The sequence below is a fragment of the Callithrix jacchus genome, chromosome 6 (genome assembly GCF_049354715.1).
Source record: "Callithrix jacchus isolate 240 chromosome 6, calJac240_pri, whole genome shotgun sequence".
In the NCBI taxonomy this organism is placed as follows: Eukaryota; Metazoa; Chordata; class Mammalia; order Primates; family Cebidae; genus Callithrix; species Callithrix jacchus.
Genome location: NC_133507.1, coordinates 46,688,058 through 46,711,473, shown reverse-complemented (window position 1 = coordinate 46,711,473; position 23,416 = coordinate 46,688,058). Strand labels below are relative to the sequence as shown.

Here is a 23,416-nt window from a genome sequence, read left to right as displayed (position 1 = left end):
ATCGTTTGACCCAGCAATCCCATTACTGGGTATATACCCAAAGGATTATAAACCGTTCTAGTATAAAGACGCATGCACACATATGTTCACTGCAGCACTGTTTACAATAGCAAAGACCTGGAACCAACCCAAATGTTCATCAATAATAGACTGGATAAAGGAAATGTTGCACATATACACCATGGAATACTATGCAGCCATAAAAAAGGACAGGCTCATGTCCTCTGCAGAAACATGAATAAATTTGAAAACCATCATTCTCAGCAAACTGACACAAGAACAGAAAACCAAACACTGCATGTTCTCACTCATAAGTGGGTTGTTGAACAATGAGAACACATGGACACAGGAAGGGGAACATCACATACCGGAGCCTGTTGGTGGGTGGGAGAGCTAGGGGAGAGATAGCATGGGGTGAGGGGATTGGGGAGGGATAACAAAAAGTTTAGATTTTATAGAAACATAAGTATATTTAGTATTTATCTACTTTAGGTGTTACTAATATAAAATATTTAGTTTTTAGGCATATTATCCCTACCAACAAGATGCTAAATACTCAGAAGTTTTGAAAATTAATCTTAAATTTTAGCTTACTTTATGATTAAAAACAATTGCAAAAGGAAAACCTAAAAATTCCTTTAATGGAACACAAGGATAGATCAAGATAAAATACGATAGAACTAAAATTTCCATGAAAGAGTGGGCATGTTTTCTTATGGATACCAGATCAGGGAGGGTAAGTTGGAGGTAAAATAGAGAAGATGAAGATAGTATTTACTGAGTACCATGTCATGAACAGTGTTAGAAATTTTATTTCATATTTTATTGCATTATTTTTGAAATCAAGCAATTTACTTTTAAAAGAATAATACATGTAGTTGTAATGTTCTAAAGGTATAAAAGAGTATAACCTGAAAAGTAAGTCTCTCTCCCATCTCTAACCTGCAATACATTCACTTTCGCTCCCTGAAGGGAACAATTGCAACCTGTTTTTCCTGTAACCTTTTAAAGATGATCTATACACAGACAAATGAAGGTATCTGTGCATATTTACATACCTTTACAAAAATGATAGTTGACTTCTACTTCAATAATGAGAAAATCAACTTAAAGGGTTTAAATGGCAAGCCCATGATTACTTAGAAAATAAATGGTAGAGCCAGGATTTGAGCCCATATCTGTCTACATCTAAGCCCACACCAAAGAAAAAAAAAAAAACTCAAGTATTTCACACAAGACTTCTGAGAAAATTTGCTTGTTCTTCACAGAAGCACTTTGGTTTCATTTAGCAGCCAGTAAAGAAGTGGACTATTAAGACCCTGTATTGTTTTTCAGAAAATTATTTTGAAACCAAAGATGAGATAAAGATATGCAAAGACAGACCTAATGGTCAATGGTTAAGTCCTCAACCAGGTCAGAAAGAAAAATAAGTTACCTAAAAGTTGAGTTTCGCTTTTCCCTCTGGCCTATATGTAAAAGCCAATTAGTCAGAAAATGTTGACTTAAATCCTGATCAGAAATTTTTAATTTTAATTTTAATTTTAATTTTGTGTAAAGCTCCAGATCTCCCTTTGATAAGTACATTGATCTACTATGCTAGGAACTGAAAGAGAAAGGAGTACGCACAGACTCTGCTACAAAGAAAGCAATTTGCCTAACTACGAGTCTAATATAAAGGAGTAAACTCAAAAATTAATACTAAAATCTTTGGAGTCTTCAGTATAATAGCTCATTCTTGCTATGTTTCTGTATAACTCATATATTCAGTCCCAATATTAATATACTTGGGTATCCAGTTAGTTCATTAAAATTGTTTCCCTCCCTCACGATCTCTTTTAATAATATTACTTTCCTTGCCTCTGGTATAATCAGGGATTGAAATCTTTATTAACTGAAGCATGAATTCTGTCCTTAGAATATATTTTTTTGTCCATGCAGTGAAACTCTCCAATGCGCATCAATTGCCTAATTTAAGATAGGTGCCATGCTAGATACTGTGCAATAAGAATGAATAGGATGTATGCTCCTACATACATCCTATTGGACAGTTTCACTACATTCTTCATTTTCAAAGAAATTGCCAACTGGTAGAAAAAACAAGAATGTATATAAATAATTATAGTGCAAACCCATAGAAGACATATAAACAAAGCACTATGTGGCATAAAGTTTTGAGTATTCATTTTAACAGAGAGGCTCAGAAATAGCTTCATGAAGGAGGGGCATAAAAACTGAAAATTTAAAAAGGTTTATACTAGATGAGGGGAGAAGGATAAGAAAAAAATTGAATGGTAATACAGAGTTATCTTTGAAAGAAGCAGCAAATATTTTCAGGGGAAAAAAGATGTGCAGTGTTTTCCACAATGAAATGACACATTTAAGTCAATTACCACTCCTAGAGATTTGAGAAGACTATTGCACTTAAACTCACCCATACTATGATGATGTAAAATGACCCAGCATGTTTGTCATTTACTTGGGATCTATTACTTAGCTATAATCACAAATCTTTAAGAAAAATAATGTATCTGTTAAATTAAAGACTTGTTTTATGTTAATAGACTTCAAGAAGCCAGTATGAGCAAAGGAAAGTAAACAAAAAGTAGAAAGACATTAGTTCTCCATTTTGTGTATGCTGCTAGGAATCTTCAGGAACTTAACACAGATTGTTAGACCCTTTTTTTTTTTGAGACGGAATTTCGCTCGTTACCCAGGCTGGAGTGCAATGGCGTGATCTCGGCTCATCACAACCTCTGCCTCCTGGGTTCAGGCAATTCTCCTGCCTCAGCCTCCTGAGTAGCTGGGATTACAGGCACACGCCACCATGCCCAGCTAATTTTTTTTTTTTTTTTTTTTTGTATCTTTAGTAGAGACGGGGTTTCACCATGTTGACCAGGATGGTCTCGATATCTTGACCTTGTGATCCACCCGCCTCAGCCTCCCTAAGTGCTAGGATTACAGGCTTGAGCCACCACGCCCGGCACTGACCCTTTTAATAAGTGGAAGAAATCATACTTAAGAGAAAAGCAGTAGACAGAGAAGGTGAATGGGGCCAATGAACATGTATAGAACAATTCAGTATTCTGTGATCTCTCACTTTAGGGGTATTCATTACTTACAGCAATCAGCCCAGACTACCTAACACAAGGGCCATAAATTTCCTAGAAAATATTTTCTCCCATGTTCTCTCATGGTTCAGGGCATTTCTCCTGGTTCTTCTTAAATCTTCCAACCATTTTTCAGCACATCTTACTAAGCCATATCGATGACATCTATTTAATTGATTCTTTGGACTCTACACTGTTCTGTCCACTTCACTTCATTCGTTTTTTAAATCCATAAAGTAGTGCTCAGTTCATCTTAGTTCTATGTTTAGCTACACTCCCAGTTGTATCCCTGGATCTCAAAATCTTACCTTGTGCCAGAGCTTTGGGCGCTAGATGTCTGAGAGGGTAATTTAACCTATTCTAAATTTTTAGTTCAAATTGTTCTGTACTTTCCTCTACTAAAACAGATTGAGCTAAATGGTTTTGTCTGTGGATAGAGGAAAGAATGGAAGACAGTAAAGGCTGTGTAAAGGAGGTGGGACAGTTTGAATTTCTGTAAAAAGTATTATTATAACACCAAAATAAACTAATCTGTTCTGATAAATGTTATATTAATAGGCATCTCCAATAAGGATCTAGGTAGAATAAAATGTCATTGCTATAGTGATTTCAGTCTCAAGAGAATTGCAAATAATTCAAGGGTACGTACAGACCAGACCTTTGACTGCTAAGTTTTTTTAGTTAGAAAGCTCTTTGCTGTGGATGCCAGGAGTATTTCAATATACTGAAGATTACAAAATGGAGGTCACTGAGAAAAAGGGAAGCCTCCGTGGGTTTACAGTTTAACTATTTAAAATATCATAAATAAACAGGATAAACATAGAATCTCTCTGAAAAAGACACACTTTCCATTTCCCTTTGCCAAAATCAAACACTGGCCTCCAACTGAGCCAGCATAGGTCAGCAAAGTAATATGGCTGTTGAGTTCTTGGGATCTTAACTACAACAACAAATTGAATGGAAAAGCTTCTCGGTGACAGGCATTTATGTTTAGACTTTCTGTCATGTTTTTTGTTTTTCTTGGTCAGAGACCCAATTGGTGGAATTTTTAGTAGTGTTTATGATACTGAAAGGCACATGAAATTTCTGCAAACCATCAATCTTCTGATTAGGAAGATTAAGATCTGTCAAACTGCATTTCTTCCCAAAGCCATAGTCTTCTACACATGGTACTTGATCTGAAAATTAAAGCACAAACATCGGAGGCTGAGGCAGGAGACTTGCTTGAACCTGGGAAACAGAGGTTGCAGTGAGTCAAGATTGCACCACTGCACTCCAGCCTGGGCAACAGAGTGAGACTCCTTCTCAAAACAAAATAAAAAACACATACAAACATAGATTTAAAAGAAAAGATAGCCTAAGCCTCTGGAGGGTAGCAGTGGGTGAATAGAAGAATGCAGGATTTTCTACTGTATATTTTTTACTTTTTATTGACATATAACAAACATATAGAAAATGCACAAATCTGAAGTTACAACCTGATGGGCTTTTCCAAATTAACATCAGCTTCCAGATTAAGAAAGAAAATATTATCAGGACCCTAAAAGTTCCATTTATGTCCTCCTTCAGTGCTTATCCTGCCCCCACCAAGTGTAACCATTACTGTGACTTCTAACATCACAGTAACTAACGCCATAAATTAGCTCTGTCTATTTTTAAATTATGTACACATGAAATTATACTGTGTATACTCTTCTGTATTTGGTTTATCTGATTCAGCATTATCTTTGGGAGATTAATGTATATTGTTGCTTGTGGATGTAATCTGTTCCCAGAATTGATTGGGCATTTGGATGATTCTCAGTATTGGGCAAGAGAGAAGGAACTTCTGTGAACATTCTTGTATATGGCTTTAGATGAATATATGTATGCATTGCTATTAGATATTTCCCTTGGAGTGGAAATGCTGGGTTATAGAGAATGCTTATATCCTGGGTACGAGCTTTTGCATCTTTATTTGAGAATAGGCAGAAGTAGTTTCTCACAAAGAATGGCTACATACAAGGCCAGTTACAGAATGTGCAGGGTACAGTGCAAAATAAAAATGCAGGAACCCATTTTAAAAAGCAGGAAAGAAGTGTAATTTGAGGTATAATGTTTTTTTCTTTCTTCCATTACATTTTTCTTGACTTGTCATTGATTTTCAATTGCTATATAATTATATTATAAGTAAAGAAACATTAAAGATTTTATCAGTTTTAATTTTTTTGTGTTCATGTTGTGCAATGTCAGTTTTAAATGCAAATATAAGAGCATTGAACTTGTATGCAAAATCACGAAAATTGCATAATTCTTATTTCAGAGGGTTCCTTGAGCTGGTCAGAACAAAGCCAACCCAGAACCAGGAAGAATGGAAAAAGGAAGAATTCCCCCATCATGGAGTTGGCTGTGGAAATATTCCCTGAGGCCTTAGATTCTAACAGTTAAGTGCAGACTCTCACTGGCAACCTGGGCCCACTGCATGGCTAGGTAAGGTTCCCACTTAGGACTGATGGCTGCTGGGTTCCCCTTCCATCATTAGGAGTGACACACCAGGACACAGCCGGGGCAGGCTCTGGGGAAATCATAGCAGGCATCTGACCTTTCCATGTACTCACTGTCCCATCATACAGAAAACAAGGGACCACCATGGATCCTTAAAAACAGGCTACGTTGCTGCCAGTCCATGGTCAGGACAATCACCACCTCATCCTACCCTAACACTCCCCATGGCAGACCCCAATCTTCCTCATCCCTCTGCCCCTGTTGAAGACAATAAGTGAATTCAGGACTCCCTTTCCTCCTACCCTCCCTCGCTCCTCCCTACATACAATAAATTGTCATCTCTGCCTCCCAGAGGGTGGCAGTTGTCACCTAGCACTGCAGGGAGAGGTGAGGAGAAGGGCTGTTTTCCCCAGAAGAGGAAAAAGTAGTCATGAAAAGGCTGGTGCTAGACACCCCAGGAATGAGCCTGGGCTCCAAGCCCCTGACACATGTTTCATTATCCCATTGAGCTTCAATTACAAAATAGATTTCAATGATAAATTTTGTAAGATTGTTAAGATGGCAACAGCATGGGGTATTGTTTGTTCAGTTTTATTTACTTTTATTTTTCATTTAAGATGGAGTATTCCTGTGTTGCCCAGGCTGGTCCTGAACTCCTGACCTCCAGCAGTCCTTTCACCTCAGAGTAGCTAGCACTACAGCCATGCAGCAACAGCATGGCTTTAGATCAAGTGTGAGTTCCTTCTGAGCCAGAACTCTGTGTGACTATACAGGTTACACACCCAAGAAGCCAGCCTAAGATACACTGTACATTGAAAACAAGGATACTCCCTATAAGAGAAAATGCTACAGATCTCTCTACATCTTCTTACACCTTTCATCAACATTTATAATTTTATTTACAATGAATGAAATCATCCTTGAGGTAAAAAGAAGAAAAAAATGCATTATAAAAGACAATATTCAAAGAGAATTGAATGATAGTAAAAGGGGAAAGAAAGTACTATGGCTTGACCAGAAAGAGACCAGAATAGGAGCCTCATTGACAACAAGAGAGATGAAAAATAGCAAAAGCAAGCAAATGGAGGATCAAGTTCATGGAAGTCAGCTAAGGAAAGAAGGTACAGGAAAGTTCCAGAGCTCTTGGAAGTCAAGCATGTTCTTAAGAGATAACACAAAATACATGTGTATGAACTGAAGTTCTTTAAGTCAGAGATTCAACAAGATAATTGGCTGAAAGTAGATAAGTGAGTTCTCAAGTGACGAAAACAGCCTTTTGCAATCTGACTTTTTCATACTTGACAGTAGGTAGATGAAAAACATACAGGTAACTAGGGCTATAGAGTTCTAAGACATTTAAGAGAAATCTGCCTCTCCCTAACAAAGAAGTTCTGAGATCCCATGAGCCTCAATTGAAGTAAAGCAGATGTGGAAGAAAACCTCTCACGGCAGGGGAAGCAAATGGTAGTTATCACCATCAGGCTAGTCCACCCATGGAAGACAGACCTGAAGGAAAGCACACGCAGGCCTAGAGGCAGACGCTAATGCACGTGGACATGGAATTCTAAGGCTCCAGGTTTCATTCTTAGTCAAGAAGGGTGGTGTGTGCAGACTCTACGAGGCCATTTTCAGTTAGCTCTATGGACTTCTCATCTGTAGAGTGGGGCGTGGCCAGAGTAGTGCCAAAGGAGGGACCAAGAAAGAGGCCTCCAGGACCCAGCTGTAGGGACAGTACTGCCCCCATCCTAGCTACTACCAATATCACCCTCACAGGCTGACTCACCCACCTATCATTACTCCCTGCCCTATAATATTCTGATCCCTGATTTTCTTTATCCCAAAGAAAGGGTCCAGTTGTTACCTCTCTGTAAATTTTATAGCTTCTCTTTGTTTTTATGAACTATGATAAATACAAGTTTGGCTTATGGTAAAAGGTGTTTTTGCTTGTTCTTGTTTCAGGAATATTAACAACAACAGAACATATTCTTCTTGGGATAATTAGAAGAAAAATGCATTTGACATAAGCAGACCCTGTCTTCTAGGGACTCTAGAAATAATTTCATTAAACTCCCACTTTGCCTAGCAGCACTTGAGGACTACAGACAATTTTCCCTCAGTCCACTGCTCCTACAGCTTAGCCTGTTTTTCCCAAACTAATCATCTAAATTTCCATTTTTTAATAGATGTAAATGTGGATAAATGCTTAAACCTTCTGGTACATTAAAATGACCACAAGTAAGGGATAGTTTCTAGTCATTTGTTCTTATCCAAAAGTCTCAAACTGATGAAATTCAATTTCTTAGAAGATAACTTTGAGAAGTGTCAGCTGATTGACCACATTTTGCATCTATCTTTTAGGACCTGATTATCAAGCTGGAAGTTGGGGGAAATCAGTGCCAATTTAGCATATAAACACTGAAGGAAACATTGAATAAGACATGAAAATATTCCATCAGCGTGATATCAGAGAATGTCATTTTTCATCACAAATTTGGAATGATTTTCCATGCATGTCACAAACCAATCATTTCAACTGAGGTGTTTCAAGTGTCAGCTTTGGCACCTTACCGTGACATTTGTGATCAATCATAGCAATCTGTACTCACTTCTGAAAGTAAAATCACAGCCAAGACTCTATCATCCCTGTTCTGTTGTGCAGACAAACTTTATTGAGCCATAAAATGTTACTTTTTAAGGCAATGAATCTGAACCCTAATTAGTCAATGTTAATAATTCAATTAATGATGCTGAAGTTCCAAGACATTATCTGGGTTAAGAAAATGAACAGGTAGATGCATATTAATAGTATACCATATATACATTCAGTTAGTCATATTTCCAAAATATATAAGAAATATGCACACATACCTACCAAAAATAAGAGCCATGCATGTCAAAACATTTGTAATTTTCATACATAGAGATGTTATATATAGAGACCATCACGGGTCTCTTCACTCCTACATGTCCTGCTGTGCATGCCAAGACTGTGGAACCACAACCACTTTTTACCCAGGCTATTTCTCACATTGTGTTTGCTTCCAGCCACCTTGAGGTATGAGGTGATGTCTCCCATTAGGACAAAGAGCAGGTTTGCCTACTGTTCACAGTATAAAGTGGGTTCCAAAGCTCAGTGTTCCTCAACTGTGATGCAAAGCCACTGCACGAGCAGTGCCCACCTGAGTCTATGTCATGTTGCCCCTGTGGGACTTAAGGACAAGTAGAATCAATGTGCATGTTAACACTCATACTGCTTGCAGTGCTATGCACAACAAGAGAAGAGTTTTGCTTCTGAACCCAGGAGTCTTGTGCCTTCTGCCAGCATCCATGAAGCCTTAAAACGTCTTAGCTTCTAAGTAGGGTTAAATCTATTCTACAAAAATGGGCTCAAATATATAATACTGAAACAAAATAAAAATGAAATTTTAAAAAATGGAACTAAGAAAGGAAAGAAAGAAGAAATAAACCAATAAAGAAAGGAAAGAAATAAACTATGGACATCAACACAAGGACATCCAATTTACTGTAAAGTCATGCTCACTCTGTTGTGTCTTCTTTTCCCAGTTAACGTTCCTCTTAATTGTGTGGGCATTCTGCCCATTTGCTGGCTGGACTCAAAGAGTTGCCTACAGTAGCTGACTTGATATGTGGCAGAAAGCATTTATTTTAGACAAGATTTTGTAAACAAAACACAACTGCTGCATTCAATTAAGCAGTGATTGCATTTCATCTTGAGTCAAAGAAACTATCAGCCAATTGTGCTTCTAAACTGAAAACTTTAAAATCATTAAAAAAATCAACAATTTGACCTTGTATATCTCAAATATGTGTGGCATAAACAAAAATTCAATACTTTATCAGCACATTTCATTTGAGCTGGGCCTAAGAGTTCAATTAGATAACTATAAAGTAGAGCTAGTTAAATATAAACATCTGGAGAAGCAAAGATGTACCTTGACAATTACTATCACAGTTACTTATGGAAAAGTCACATGTGGATTTTACAGCTACAAGCTAAAAAACAGACACTTGCTAATGGAAAAGTAGACAGGCCCAGTAAGTTAAATTATGTTCTGTCTTGCCTGTTTTCAAAAAATTAATCAGCTAATTGATTATTTAGACCATCAGCACTATCAATGGTAGGCTTTATTGTGTTTGCTAAATCCAGAATTATTTGGAGTGAAATGCATATTATAAAAAGCAAATATACTTATAGAGTGAAAATGTAAGCTCACTTACTGATTGCTGTAAATCTAAATATTATGTAGGTTCTAACTCTTGCATTTCTACTCTAAAGTATAAACAAAAAAACAATTCACTAACTTGTTAGGAATTTTTGTTTGCTTGATATTTTAACACATTTTGATGTTTTGTTATAGCATTAGCTATGGAAGACAGATGGAAATATAAGGTAATTTCATAAGTTCCCTTCTAGTTCTAAAACATATAATTTTATAGACCTAAATTCATGTCTAAAGTATGCACAAATACACATATTGAAAGGAAATAATGAAAATCTTAAATTTAATTAGAATGGGTATTAAAATAGAAGTTTATATTTATAATACAAAAACCTATCTGTTTCACTAATGTGAGATTGAGCGCAGGGTAAACAGAATAAAATACTCACTACATTAAGTTGTCAGTTAATCCGTATGATTGAAAACTGGAATTTCTGAGTACCTAATGTCTCTGGTTAAATAATGGATATAATTTTAACTTATTAAACTTAATCTAATTTTAACAAATCTAATTATATGGTGATTCTAAGAAGTAATATACAGAAACCTGCATTTTAGGAACTCTTCTTAGGTGGCTGTAATTGTATCAGTAAATCTATGTACTGTATACTTTTGAAAATATATCACTTTGTAACCATAAGACTTTAGTCTGACAACCAAATTGTCAACCATACTTTCACGAATGAGATCTCATAAATACATAAAGGTAAAGATGATACATAAAGACAACATGGAATTCAGGTAAAGATGATACAAAAAGACGACACAGAGCAGAATCCTCTGCCAATTTTCAACTGATAATTGACACCCAGTGTAAGCAAGAAATAAATTATATTTTTTAGTCCATCCAACTTTGAAGGCTGTTTATCACTGCAGCATAATCAAACCTATCCTGAATGCCATAATTCTCATCAGAAACAAATGCCCAGTTATTATGTACTACATGCAGTGTCACACTGGTGACTGTTAGTAGACATTCCACGACTATAGAATCTACCCATCCAAAATATTTTAAAGCAAGAACGGGGCATATCCTGTTAAACACATAGTGTCTCCTTAAATTAGAAAGATAACAAGCCAGTTTTATATACAGGAAAATCATATTTTCTACCTTAAGGTTGTTATTTCAAATCAGGCTTTACTGACAACCATCTGGATGAAAGTCAGTCATCAAAAGTTGATTATAGCTATTCATGATGTCTTACAGTAAGTGTCAGAACGACTTGGCAGAGAAGGGCACTGTCTCCACTTTAAGAGAAAATTCATAGTGAAAACCATCTATGGTAACAGGTGCTTGAAAAAAGACCATATATGCATGAAAAATAATGTGCTTAGATTTTGGATGGTTAAAGAGAGAACAATTAATGTAGCTTTTAAACACAGAAAAATATTTAAATATGGAAATTTAATAAATAGGTTATATGTCAGATAACATTCAAATATTAGTACCTACTATTACCTTAAACATCATTTTTAAAAGAACACTAGAACTTTAGACCAGAGGTTTCTAATATAGGTTTGTTGATTACCTGTATCAGTATGGCAGCTAATCAACTGTCACACAAAAGGGTATGGGTACTTTTTAATAATAGGTTCCTGGACCCTATCCAATGTACTAAAGTGAACCAAAGCATTTTAAATAAGGTCCTTAGAAAACTTTTGATCTATAATTAGTGATGACTATTATAGCCAGCATATATTTGAAGTGTTAAAGCACTTCACTTAATGTATTTATTTTACAGTTCCCTGGATAAAATAAAAGGTAAGTTGAGGCCTTGTATTTTTACTGACATTAGTATTTAATATTAGCCAATCTTTATTATGTATACAAGAAAACATTATTCAATTTAAAAAGAAATTTATATATGTAAATACTCTATTGCCAGTTATAGCAATTGCTCAATTATACTAAAATAAATATGGCTACTCCTACCTTTAGGACTTAGCGACATATCCCTATCAACAGATAAAACCAAATCGATTTCTGAATTTGTCTTGATACTCACAGTATAAAAAAAGTGTAAGTATATATTTTCAAATGGCTCATATTTATAAAACCTTAGGCCAAACAATTAAAATTTAAGCATTTTAAATTTTAATGTTTAAATTTTATTCTGATATTTTGACTTTTTAAAATAAACCTAACTTTGAAAATAAAAATGTTAGCACTAAGGAAAATTCAAAATAATACTTCAATCTTATTTATAAATGACTAGATTTTATCTCTGTATGTTTTATGTAGCTATTGTTAAAGCCAGAGTGTGCCATATCTCATCATACATCTGAATTTTACATGTATGCATTAATATAAAAATTATTGCTATTGAATTCAAATTTTCTAAGGCATTTTTTTTTCTAAAAATAATTTCATGGTAAAGTTTTTTAAAAGACTGTTAATTAAGGTAGAGTTTTGGCAGCAATGCTGTGTCTATGACAACTCATAATTTCAGTTTAGTTCCTTCAATGTAATATTCAAAGTTAACAATTCTAATTAAGAACACATTTAATAAAATTTTAGGCTTTTGGTTTCAAATGACTCTTCCCCATAAAATAATTTGTTTGAAATATTTTCATTTGCATTGTGTTACAGAGACTTGAAGAGAAACTAAGTTTACCTATAGTTTTATGAGTTGTTTATATTCTAGCAACAGGAAGTTCAAGTTGGATAATAATATCTAGCATGCAAGAGTTGCACAATTTTCAGGCAGCTAAAAGTCAGTTTGATTGTAACAAGAGCTTTTTAACTACTCTGCTGAATGTTGATATTACAAAAATTAAACTATACAAAAATGAAAAGATGTTTTGCAGTGTTACTAAAATTCCAAAGAAAGAGCACTTTAAATGGTGCACAGTGGCTCATGTGCATAATCCCACCACTTTGGGAGGCTGAGGCAGGAGGATCACTTGAAACAAGGAATTCAAGAAAGAAGACATTAGTAGTGACTAGGGAATACTTTAGTAGCACAAGTCTAGACAGCGAAAAAAATCAAAAGATAGCATGATCTTGGGTTTTTATACTATGTTAAATACTTTTTTGCATCTAAGTTTCAAAAAGTAAAATCACGCAGAAGGCAGAAACTGGACCCCTTTCTGACACCTTACACTAAAATTAACTCCAGATGGATTAAAGACTTAAACATAAGACCTAACACCATAAAAACCCTAGAAGAAAATATAGGCAAAACCATTCAGGACATAGGGGTAGGCAAGGACTTCATGACCAAAACACCAAAAGCATTGGTAACAGAAGCCAAAATAGACAAATGGGACGTAATCAAACTCCAGAGCTTCTACACCGCAAACGAAACAGTCATTAGAGTGAATCAGCAACCAACAGAATGGGAAAAAATTTTGGCAGTTTACCCATCTGACAAAGGGCTGATATCCAGAATTTACAAAAAAACTAAAACAAATTTACAAAAAAAAAAAAAAAGCCCATTCAAAAGTGGGCAAAGGACATAAACAGATACTTTACAAAAGAAGACATACATGAGGCCAATAAGCATGTGAAAAAATGCTCATCATCACTGGTCATTAGAGAAATGCAAATCAAAACTACATTGAGATACCATCTCACACCACTTAGAATGGTGACCATTAAAAAATAGGAGACAACAGATGCTGGAGAGGATGTGGAGAAATAAGAACACTTTTACACTGCTGGTGGGAGTGTAAATTAGTTTAACCATTGTGGAAGACAGTGTGGCGATTCCTCAAGGACCTAGAAATAGAAATTCCATTTGACCCAGCAATTCCATTACTAGGTATATATCCAAAGGACTATAAATCGTCCTACTATAAGGACACATGCACATTAATGTTCATTCAGCACTGTTAACAATAGCAAAGACCTGGAACCAACCCAAATGCCCATCGATGATAGACTGGACAGGGAAAATGTGGCACATATACACCATGGAATATTATGCAGCAATCAAAAACGATGAGTTCGTGTCCTTTGTAGGGACATTGATGAACCTGGAGACCATCATTCTCAGCAAACTGACACAAGAACAGAAAATGAAATACTGCATGTTCTCACTCAAAGGTGGGTGTTGAACAATGAGAACACATGGACACAGGGAGGGGAGCACTACACACTGGGGTCTGTTGGGGAGAATAGGGGAGGGACAGCAGGGGGTGGGGAGTTGGGGAGAGATAGCATGGGGAAAAATGCCAGATATAGGTGAAGGGGAGGAAGGCAGCAAATCACACTGCCACATGTGTACCTATGCAACTATCTTGCATGTTTTTCACATGTACCCAAAAACCTAAAATGCAATAAAAAATATATTTAACAATAAAAAAGAAAAGTAAAATCATATTAAGAATTTTTATTAATATAATTAATAATTATTAATTTATTAAAATAGAGATTTCTCATTGGTGTCTAATAATTTTTATGAAAACTGGTTCTCAGCACTTTGGGAGGTCGAGGCAGGCAGATCACTTGAACTCAAGAGTTCGAAACCAGCTGGAGCAACATGGCAAAAACCCATTCTAAAAAAATACAAAAATTAGTGGGGGTTGGTCCCAGGTACTCAGAAGCCTGAAGTGGGAGAATCTCTTGAACCTGGAAGGTGGAGGTTGCAGTGAGCCTTGATAGCACCACTGCACTCCAGCTTGAATGAGAGAGCGAGACTGCCTCAAACAAAATTAAAATAAAAAAGAAAAGTGATTCTTAAAAAACAATGATTCAATGAACTACTCAGAGAGCAAGAGTGAGAGAGAAAGAGTGAGAGACAGAGAGCGATAAAGAGAGAGAGAGAGAGAGGAAGAAGAAATAAAAAACAGAGAAACGAGTAAAGGAAAACCAGAAAGGAGAGAGAACTAGTAGTCTGAACACAGAGATGACATCAATATTTTCAATCATCTCTGAAATCAGTTCTTCACTATAAGTCTTCTTAATGTATATGACAAAGTTTATAAAACAGTATTACATGGACAATCACAAATTTATTGACCTTTCTTTAGAAGAGGAAGTCAACCTATAATATTGCAAGACTGAACTGTACTGGGTTATTATACTACCAACAGATTTTGAGCATTGCAGAAAGTGTGTCTATTTCTTTGGCTATTAGGATCATTATGATTTAAATAAGAATAGCATTATTTCACATACATCAAATCCTAGCAGGAGTAATTAGCATTAATAATGTCCTGGTAAAAATGCTATGAGAAATTTTAACTAAGAACGATTAATTTTAAAAATTGGTGACTTTGTCACCAATTCTATTGTATTCTAAGTAATCTTGAGCTCCAGACTTGATTTTAATTTGAATTGTTTCATAATGCCTTTCAAACGCAGCTCCATTGAGTTAAGGTGCATGCTTCAAAGAAAGAAATGGACTATTATGAGTAGATCATGAAATATATGTTAGATCTACAAGCAGTTAGTCCCGCGGTACCATATGGTTCCACAGATGCCTGCAGATCTAGGTAGGGAAGTTGGCACCCATTTTCTTGTGATGAGCGGTGTTGCAGTTCTTGCCTCTAAGTGGATGGCTATCTCTTGGTTGGCTCTCACCCATTTCTCAGTCACCTTACATTTTCCTCTTCATTGCTTGAATTTCCTAGGCTTGTGTTTTGGGTGTGCATGATTGCACTCTTCCTCACTTAATGTTATCTTTTTAGGTACAAATCCAATAATACCACCTTTTCATGTAAATATTTTAATGGCTTCCTAGTGCTCATATTTTAGAGTTCTGGAAAGCCATGAGTAGCCTGATTCTAATCTTCCTTTTCAGATTTATCTACCTCAGCTCAGCCACTCTCCCTCCATTCTCACTTAACCATCACTACTTAAATGTACCTTTATTTTCATGCCCCTACGCCTTTGCTGATGCTGTTATATCTGCATACTTTCTAAATCTTAATATGAATCAGGAAGCTTCCTTTCTGATGTTTTGTCTAACCCAACTAATCAGAATTAATCTCGCCTCCTTTGTGCTGTTCTGCATTTATGCTTTTCATCCATTATCTATTATCTTCTTTTCCTAGTCACCACTGTGTTTTTTTCATTGAAATGATCTCCGTACCTCCTCTAGCATTTTGTTCAGATTTATTTCACAGTATTTCTTGTGCTATATGATAGCTGCATCTGTATCTTGCTGTTTTCCTACTACATTATGAGTTTCTTGGCAGCAACAATATTCAGCTAATAACTAACAGTTTTTTGAAGGCTTACTAAGCAACAGGCAGGATTCTAAGCAAGTTACATGCATAAATCTATTTGATTATCATAGCAGCCTTAGAAGGTTCGACTGTTGTCATCCCAGTGTTACAGATGAAGAAACTGAAGGAGAGGCAAGTTAAGTAATTTCCTTAAGGTTTTGTTTCTTGTTATTAGAAGAGATGGCATTCAAACTGAGGCCATCTGACTCCGTAACCCTAGTTACTTAACTGCCTGTCCTTTCATCTTCCTTCCTTCCTTCCTTCCTTTTCTTCTTTCTTTCCTTTCTGACTTTCCAATACTTATAATAATTCCTAACATGTAGCTGCACATGTTTCTTGAACAAGTTAACATTGTTTGAACATGTGTAAGTCTTTGGGAAAGGTAGGCACAGCTTCTTCCCACACAAACTCTTTAAAAGTTTAGTAAATCTAAGTTAACGTTACATAAACAGTTCTGCTTCCTTAGTTTGAAACTGATAATAACCAGGATCCACTTGCAGCAAAATTTAAGCACATTCTTTCAGAGCACACTAACTCACTTAGTGGATATTCTTTTAAAAAGCAAACTCAAAATGACCATGTTAAAACTTGTAATAAATAACAGCAATAAACCCCTCCATCCTATTCTTGAAAGGTTTTATTGAGTGACTTTATAACGTAAAACTGCTTTTAGAGAGGACAAATTTACAGGCTCTTAGCTGACAAATCAATGATTTATGTAAATGACTTTTTCTATATGAAATCAGTTTCTGGGTCTAAGGATTTGGATGCTTAAGTATATAACTGTACTAATATATTTCCCTCACTTTGAAACATTATTTTCATGCATCAGAAAGATAATTGATGTCATTTTAATGAAGTATTTTTTTGTTTGACATCCACATCAGTATAGTAATCAAGTAGTTAAGATCTGTATGGGATTGTATGTCATAGACACACTTTATGTTACTAAGACTAAAGCTCCCAGCAGTCAAGAAAAGTAACAGGGAAAAGGTTACAGAAGGCATTTTCCCATGAGCTTCTATTCCCTGCATTCACAAACCTTCCAGTCTGAGGAAACTCAGATGGTCACACCACACCAAACATTACCCAGCAAAGAAGGGCAGGCTTATCTTGAGATTGCCAAGGAATTACATGTTTATTTAGCTTTGTTTCTTGAAGATGGTCCAATGATTTTATACAGTTCAAACGTGGAATTGCTAAATACTATAGAGCCCTCAAAATGGAACCCGAATACCATGAAGAAAATGCTACAAAAGTTTTAATGTAGCATTCCTCTTTCTCCCAAAGATTATTCTATGAAAACGACACATTTAAAATGCATGACTCTGGGCTCCTTGTCTTTCCTGATGATACCAACTCCAGACACAGACTTTGACACTGTTTTGGAACACTTAACATAGACACGACTTCTGGAGAAGACATGATGAATTACTACATTTCCTAGTACACATTTGTTTGTGATTAATCTTAGATTTCATTATCTGATGTGGAAGAATTGTTGTGTTGTAAAATATTAACTTCTTTATCCAGACTTTTAAATTTGTATAATCTCATCCATCACTCACAGAGAGTGAGGCAATTGGATTTGGCAGATGTCCCAGTTTTATCTAACTCCGTTTAGGAGCTAACTATAGTATACTTAGGAAGGCACTGTGGGGGTAGCAGGGAGACCGCACTGGAACAGTCTGAATTGCAAGACCAAACATAGGGATAGAAGGATCCTTTATTCATGTTAGGTTTATCTCCATATGAGGCAGGGTTTTTTTTCCTAATTTAGGATTGGTTTAACCATTAGGCACAGTAGGCATGGTATCCAGGGCCTATGATGCATGTAGAGACCTATGAAAATGTTCTTACTTTAATTTCCTCTAAAATATGAAGACAAATTGAATATAATAGTAATGTATATTACTATTATATTCAATCCCACCTGCATTTTTTAGTTTTCTCTCCCACTATGGTAGAAGGAGCCCATGAAGGCAAAAAAGCTCATGGCCCAAAAAGTCATAATTCAGCTCTGTACTCAGTTGATCTGCTACATGGATTCTTGACAAGCTTTAAAATATTACTGCTGTTCTCAGAGAAAGCACCCAGGGTTTGTAAACAAGTCCTGGGTCATTAAGTTACAAGTTACGCCAATCGGACAAATCATTTAGCCTCCCTTACCCTCAATTTATTTATCTGTAAATAGGAATAATAATAATAAAGGCTTATTTGTCTGGCACTTTTCTAGATACATTATTAGCATTACCTCACTTAGTTCTACAGAGACTTGGAAAAGGGTTGCGTAAATGAGATGGACACTGCAATCATCATTACACACCAGCCAAAACTAAGGGTCAGAGGTCCGATCTAATTCCCCTAAGCACTTACAATTAGTGAGTGGTAGTGCAAAAATCTGAATCCAACCTGATTTGAACACTTGCTTTTTTTCCAACATCACTATAAGGATTCTGTTATTAATATTTATTATTGTTTGTACATATGTACAGGGTATATGTGAAATATTGTTAGACATACATAATGCAGAGTGATCAAGTCAAGGTATTTGAGGTTTCTATACTGTGGGGATTAATAGACAAAAAATGTGATCTCTAAACACCTAAGCATCATTTAAATATAAAGTATTTAATTGCAAATGATTATGCTTGCTTTTGCTAACATTTTCCCCCCAAGGATTTTTAAATCTAAATATGAGAGTTGCATTTGATAAAATACTTGTTTTTCCACAGGTTTTATTCAAATTTATGAAAGAATAGCACACAGCTAAATATTTAGGGGTTAAGAAAAAAATATGAACAGTTAGGTTTTCTTTAATTTCTACACATACAATTCAACCTTACATCTGTGTATACTATTTTAGTCAGAGCCACATTACCTTTTATGAGGAAATTGATAGTAAATCATTAAATTCAAATTAAGTTTTAAATTGCTCACAGAACAGTTGGATCTCTTAAAAATTAACTTAGCAGGGAACACAGCCACTTCAGTAGAAAAAGCTTTAAGAGCTACATCACACTTTTTCATACTTTTTATCATGAGGAAATCTGAGTTGGTAAAATGTAGGTCAGGAACTGACACTGATAACATAGGGGGACCAAAATTCCTTTGACCTTTCTAGATCCAGGGAAGCTCCTGCTTTCCCCAACTGCCAACTTCTTTGGTTGAGGACATAGCAGCTGCCAAGCCATCTACAAGCAGAAGGAACAGTTTCAACCACAGGTCAGAAGAAACCACATAGAATGTTAGAAACCTAGAATGCTGGATGTGTAAAGCGCTTGGTTTAGCATCAGTTTTTCATTTTAGGAAAGAAAAAAACGAAATCCACATTGGTGAGGTGATTTGAGATTTGTGGCAGAATTTGCACTAGAATTCAGATGTTTGCTAGTCTGGTTCTTTCTTCAGAATAACATGAAAAGTAATAGCAAGAAGAACATGTATTCATTCTCCAAATCAAGCCAGAAGATCAATGAAATTATACCAGTTAGAGACTTATCAGTTAAAGAAGGATGCCCCCCAGGCCTTTTTGTGGGATAAACATTTGTAATCTTATTAAAAATTGCTGGAAACCATAGTATTGTCAGCAGTAGCATAAGTAAAAAGTAGAAGTAGAACAGAAATAAAATAAAATAATGTAGAGTAAGCCATGTCACACCAAGACAGAAACAGGTAATTATGTTATGAAAACTTAAACAATAATAGACAATTATAAGAATAAAAAGTGAGCAACTGTCCTGGTCTGCACAGCATTGAGAGGGTTCCCAGGACAAAGGACTTTCATGTTAAAACCAAGAAACTCCCATGCAAACTGGCACAAAATGTTGTTTTTCTTTAAATTGTCAATTTACCTTTTAATCTTATTTTCAAGCTTATCTATAGAAAATGTGGTTGTTATTGTGGAAGACAGTGTAGTGATTCCTCAAAGACCTAAAAATAGAAATATTATTCAACCCAGCAATCCCATTACTGGGTATGTACCCAAAGGCATATAAACTATTCTCTCATAAAGACACGTGTGCTCATGTTCATTGCAGCACTATTCACAAGAGCAAAGACTTAGAATCAACCTAAATGCCCATCAGTGATAGACTGGATAAAGAAAATGTGGTACATATATGCCATAGAATACTATGCAGCTATAAAAAGAAATAAGATAATGTTCTTTGCAGGAACATGGGTGGAGCTGGAGCTGAAGACTATTATCCTGAGCAAACTAACACAGAAACAGAAAACCAAATACAACATGTTCTCATTTAGAAGTGGGTGCTAAATGATGAGAACACATGGACCCATAGAGGGGAACAACACACCCTTGGGCCTAATGAAGGATGGGAGCAGGAGGAGGAAGAGGATCAGGAAAAATAACTAATGGGTACTAGGCTTAATACCTATGTGACAAAATAATCCATGCAACAAATCTCCATGACACAAGTTTACCTATACAACAAACCTGCTCATGTACCCCTGAACCTGAACTTAACATTTAGTAACTAATAATAACATGCATATATATTCCTATACAAAGTGGAGAAAAGAAAACAAGATAAAAAGAAAAGAGAGAAAATAAATACAATAAAGTATATAATATGTAAGAAGATTCCAAGTGTTATTGAAAAAAATAAAAGAGAGAGGTAGAATTGATCCAGGGTAGCAACTCTAAGTAAGACAATCAGAGAAGACCATTCTAAGAAGGTGGAATTTGAACTTAGACTTGAGGGGAGTAAAAGAACAAGCCATGTGGATATCTGGAGAAAGCGTGTTGCAGGCAGAGGGAATAACACATGCCAATATCCGAAGTGGTAAGCAAGCTCTATTTGTTTGAAAATAACAGAAAATGTGTTATAGTGAAAAATTCATTGTGATCAGGGACAGAGTAAGAAGAAAGAGGCTGGAAAGGCCATTTGAATTCTCCAAGACCATTTTCTGCATCATGCAGTACTGAGTAGGTAAAGGGTTAGGCTGCTAAAGACATTGAATGACAACAGTATTGACTATGGAGTGGTTTCATGAGGAGAGATGAGAAACTAATGCTTCTACTTTCTAGAGTTAAGTTTCTAGAATTAGAAATTAACAAGGCACTAGTCTCAATAAAAGATGTATACCACAAACTACATATATCATTGCAGAGAATCGGACGTCGGATGAGTATGTGTAGTAACTTTATGATATACACATATCATGAATTTTATAGATAGAAGACATGCAACAAGTATCTACTATGTCTGAAAATGAACATAGATAAACTAGTTTGGAAAATAGCTCTTCCATATTAAAATGAATAACATTATTTTATATTGGCTAACAATCTGCCTTGTATCTTAATGAGAGGAAACAGTGATATTAATGAAACACTATTTGCACTTCCTGAATGTGTGAATGTCATCAGTCTTAAATTTTATAATGGGGGGATAAGGTTGGGGAAAATCTTCCTGATGTAACAAATGAAATGACTAAAAAGTCAACACAGATTTTACAGATTTAAAATCTAAGCCAAATATATTTTATAGGTATGTATGGTATTAGCCAGTATTTTGAATGTGACATGGTAGTGTAAAGAGCTAGAAATGGGCTATTCAGAAATTGGGAGATGTGATGTAATCTTCAATTGCTCCCTAAATAACCTAAGAATCTCACTCTCTACTCCTTGCACCAACCCCTTCCTATTTGGACTGCTGTCATTGCCTATTAATCAACCTGGTCTTGCTTCTCTCCATTCCTATCTAACAAACATGGCCATGACATTCTCATACTTAAAACTCTTCAAGCGTACTCCTTCAATCTCAGAATTAATTATCATCTTCGTTTCAGAGCACAAAAACCATTCATAATCTGATGTGTCTAAGTCTCATTTCCTGATGATTCTTCATGCACAATCTACATGTAGAATCTACTTTATCTTTTATCCCCTCAATGAAGCCATTTTGTCTAACTGCAATTAATGTTCTTTTTCCTCCCCTCATCTCAATTCTTCTTCCACCTCTATGAATTCTTGCTCATTCTTCAGTTCCTCTATGAAGCTTTTCTTTACAGTGCCTGCCCATCTCACTCTTCCTCTGCATCTCCAGAGCAGACCCCTTTAAAAGAATTACACTGGATTTTAACTGACACTTTTCCTCTCTGTCCTCCCCAGCAGGCTGAATTATTTCAGCATGCGTGCTAAGACTGTGCATCTTTGTGTCACTAGTTTTTAGAAGTGTATCTGACATCTAAGTAATACTTGCTAGAAAGATGGATGAGTGGACAGTTTGATGAATCTCTGAAATAATGATTATGATGCTGGGCAACTCAAATTACTTAAACCATAAATTTTTATCTAAGACAATATTTTTATTTTGCTATAATTCACTTACTTTTTAAAATATTGGTTGACTGATTGAGACAGAGTCTCACTCTGTCGCCCTGGCTGGAGTGCAGTGGCATGATCTCGGCTTACTGCAACCTCTGCCTTCTGGGTTCAACCGATTCTCCTGCCTCAGCCTCCTGTGTAGCTAGGATTACAGGCACCCACCATCATGTCTGGCTAATTTTTGTATTTTTAGTAGAGTTGGGGTTTCACCATGTTGGCCAGGTTGGTCCTAAATTCCTGAACTCAGGTGATCCACCCGCCTTGGCCTCCCAAAGTGCTGGGATTACAGGTGTGAGCCCCTGCACCAGCCTCTGATCCTCTTATTAACACCACTGGGACACTTTTGTCATAGAAAATCTCATACAGAGTATACAAAATAGTAAAAGTAGAAATCACAGATACTGAAGTTAAAGCTAAAATGGAAATACTCAACCTCTCACTCTTAATTTCCTCTCCTTCTTCCCTCTTATGGGTGCTGCAGTGTGTATTTGTCATATTACTTAAGAATGTTTAGTTCTTCTATGCAGAAAACAAGAAAAAGAAATGGAATAGATGAAACTCACAAGAGATATTAAGTATAGATAGTAAGCAAGAGATACCTTGTCAGATATTGTTAAAATTCATAAGGCATGTTAAGCATAGATAGAAATTAAATTAGTAACTTGTAAGACATGGACATCTATCCTGTGGATAGAGAGAACAAATGGAACATATTTTTTTAAATGAATGGTATAACCAAGAATATCACTTATAGATGGAAATAGATAGAAAAAAAAAAGCCATGGTACAGATCATGCCACCTACAGACAGAAAGGTATATAATCATCACCAAGTCAGCCACCCATTTGTAATATGCATCATGGTTCCATTTTGGTTCCATTTATGCTCTGTCTCTATATCTACAGAGAAAAGACATGACTATTCAGCAGGTCATGTGAAAGCTACTACAATTACCCAGGTCTCGGCCCTAAATATCTCCAATGGAGCAAAGATATGTTGGTTCTAAGTACCTTCCTTCTCTGAGTCCTCTTCTTCATGGCAACTTTACAACCATACCTTCA

At 35.8% G+C, this 23,416-nt stretch overlaps 1 protein-coding gene and 1 pseudogene across 18 annotated transcripts in view; both read right to left on the bottom strand.

Moving 5' to 3' along the window:
- The window catches only part of PDE1A (phosphodiesterase 1A), a 531,703-nt gene that overhangs the window by 202,946 nt on the left and 305,341 nt on the right, over nt 1–23,416 (bottom strand). The window lies entirely within an intron of this gene.
- The window catches only part of LOC144576625 (dynein light chain Tctex-type protein 2B pseudogene), a 128,753-nt pseudogene that overhangs the window by 66,419 nt on the left and 38,918 nt on the right, over nt 1–23,416 (bottom strand). The window contains exon 1 of the transcript XR_013518851.1: nt 1–23,416. This exon is cut by the window's left edge and continues 66,419 nt beyond it; it is cut by the window's right edge and continues 38,918 nt beyond it. The product of XR_013518851.1 is annotated as a dynein light chain Tctex-type protein 2B pseudogene (transcript).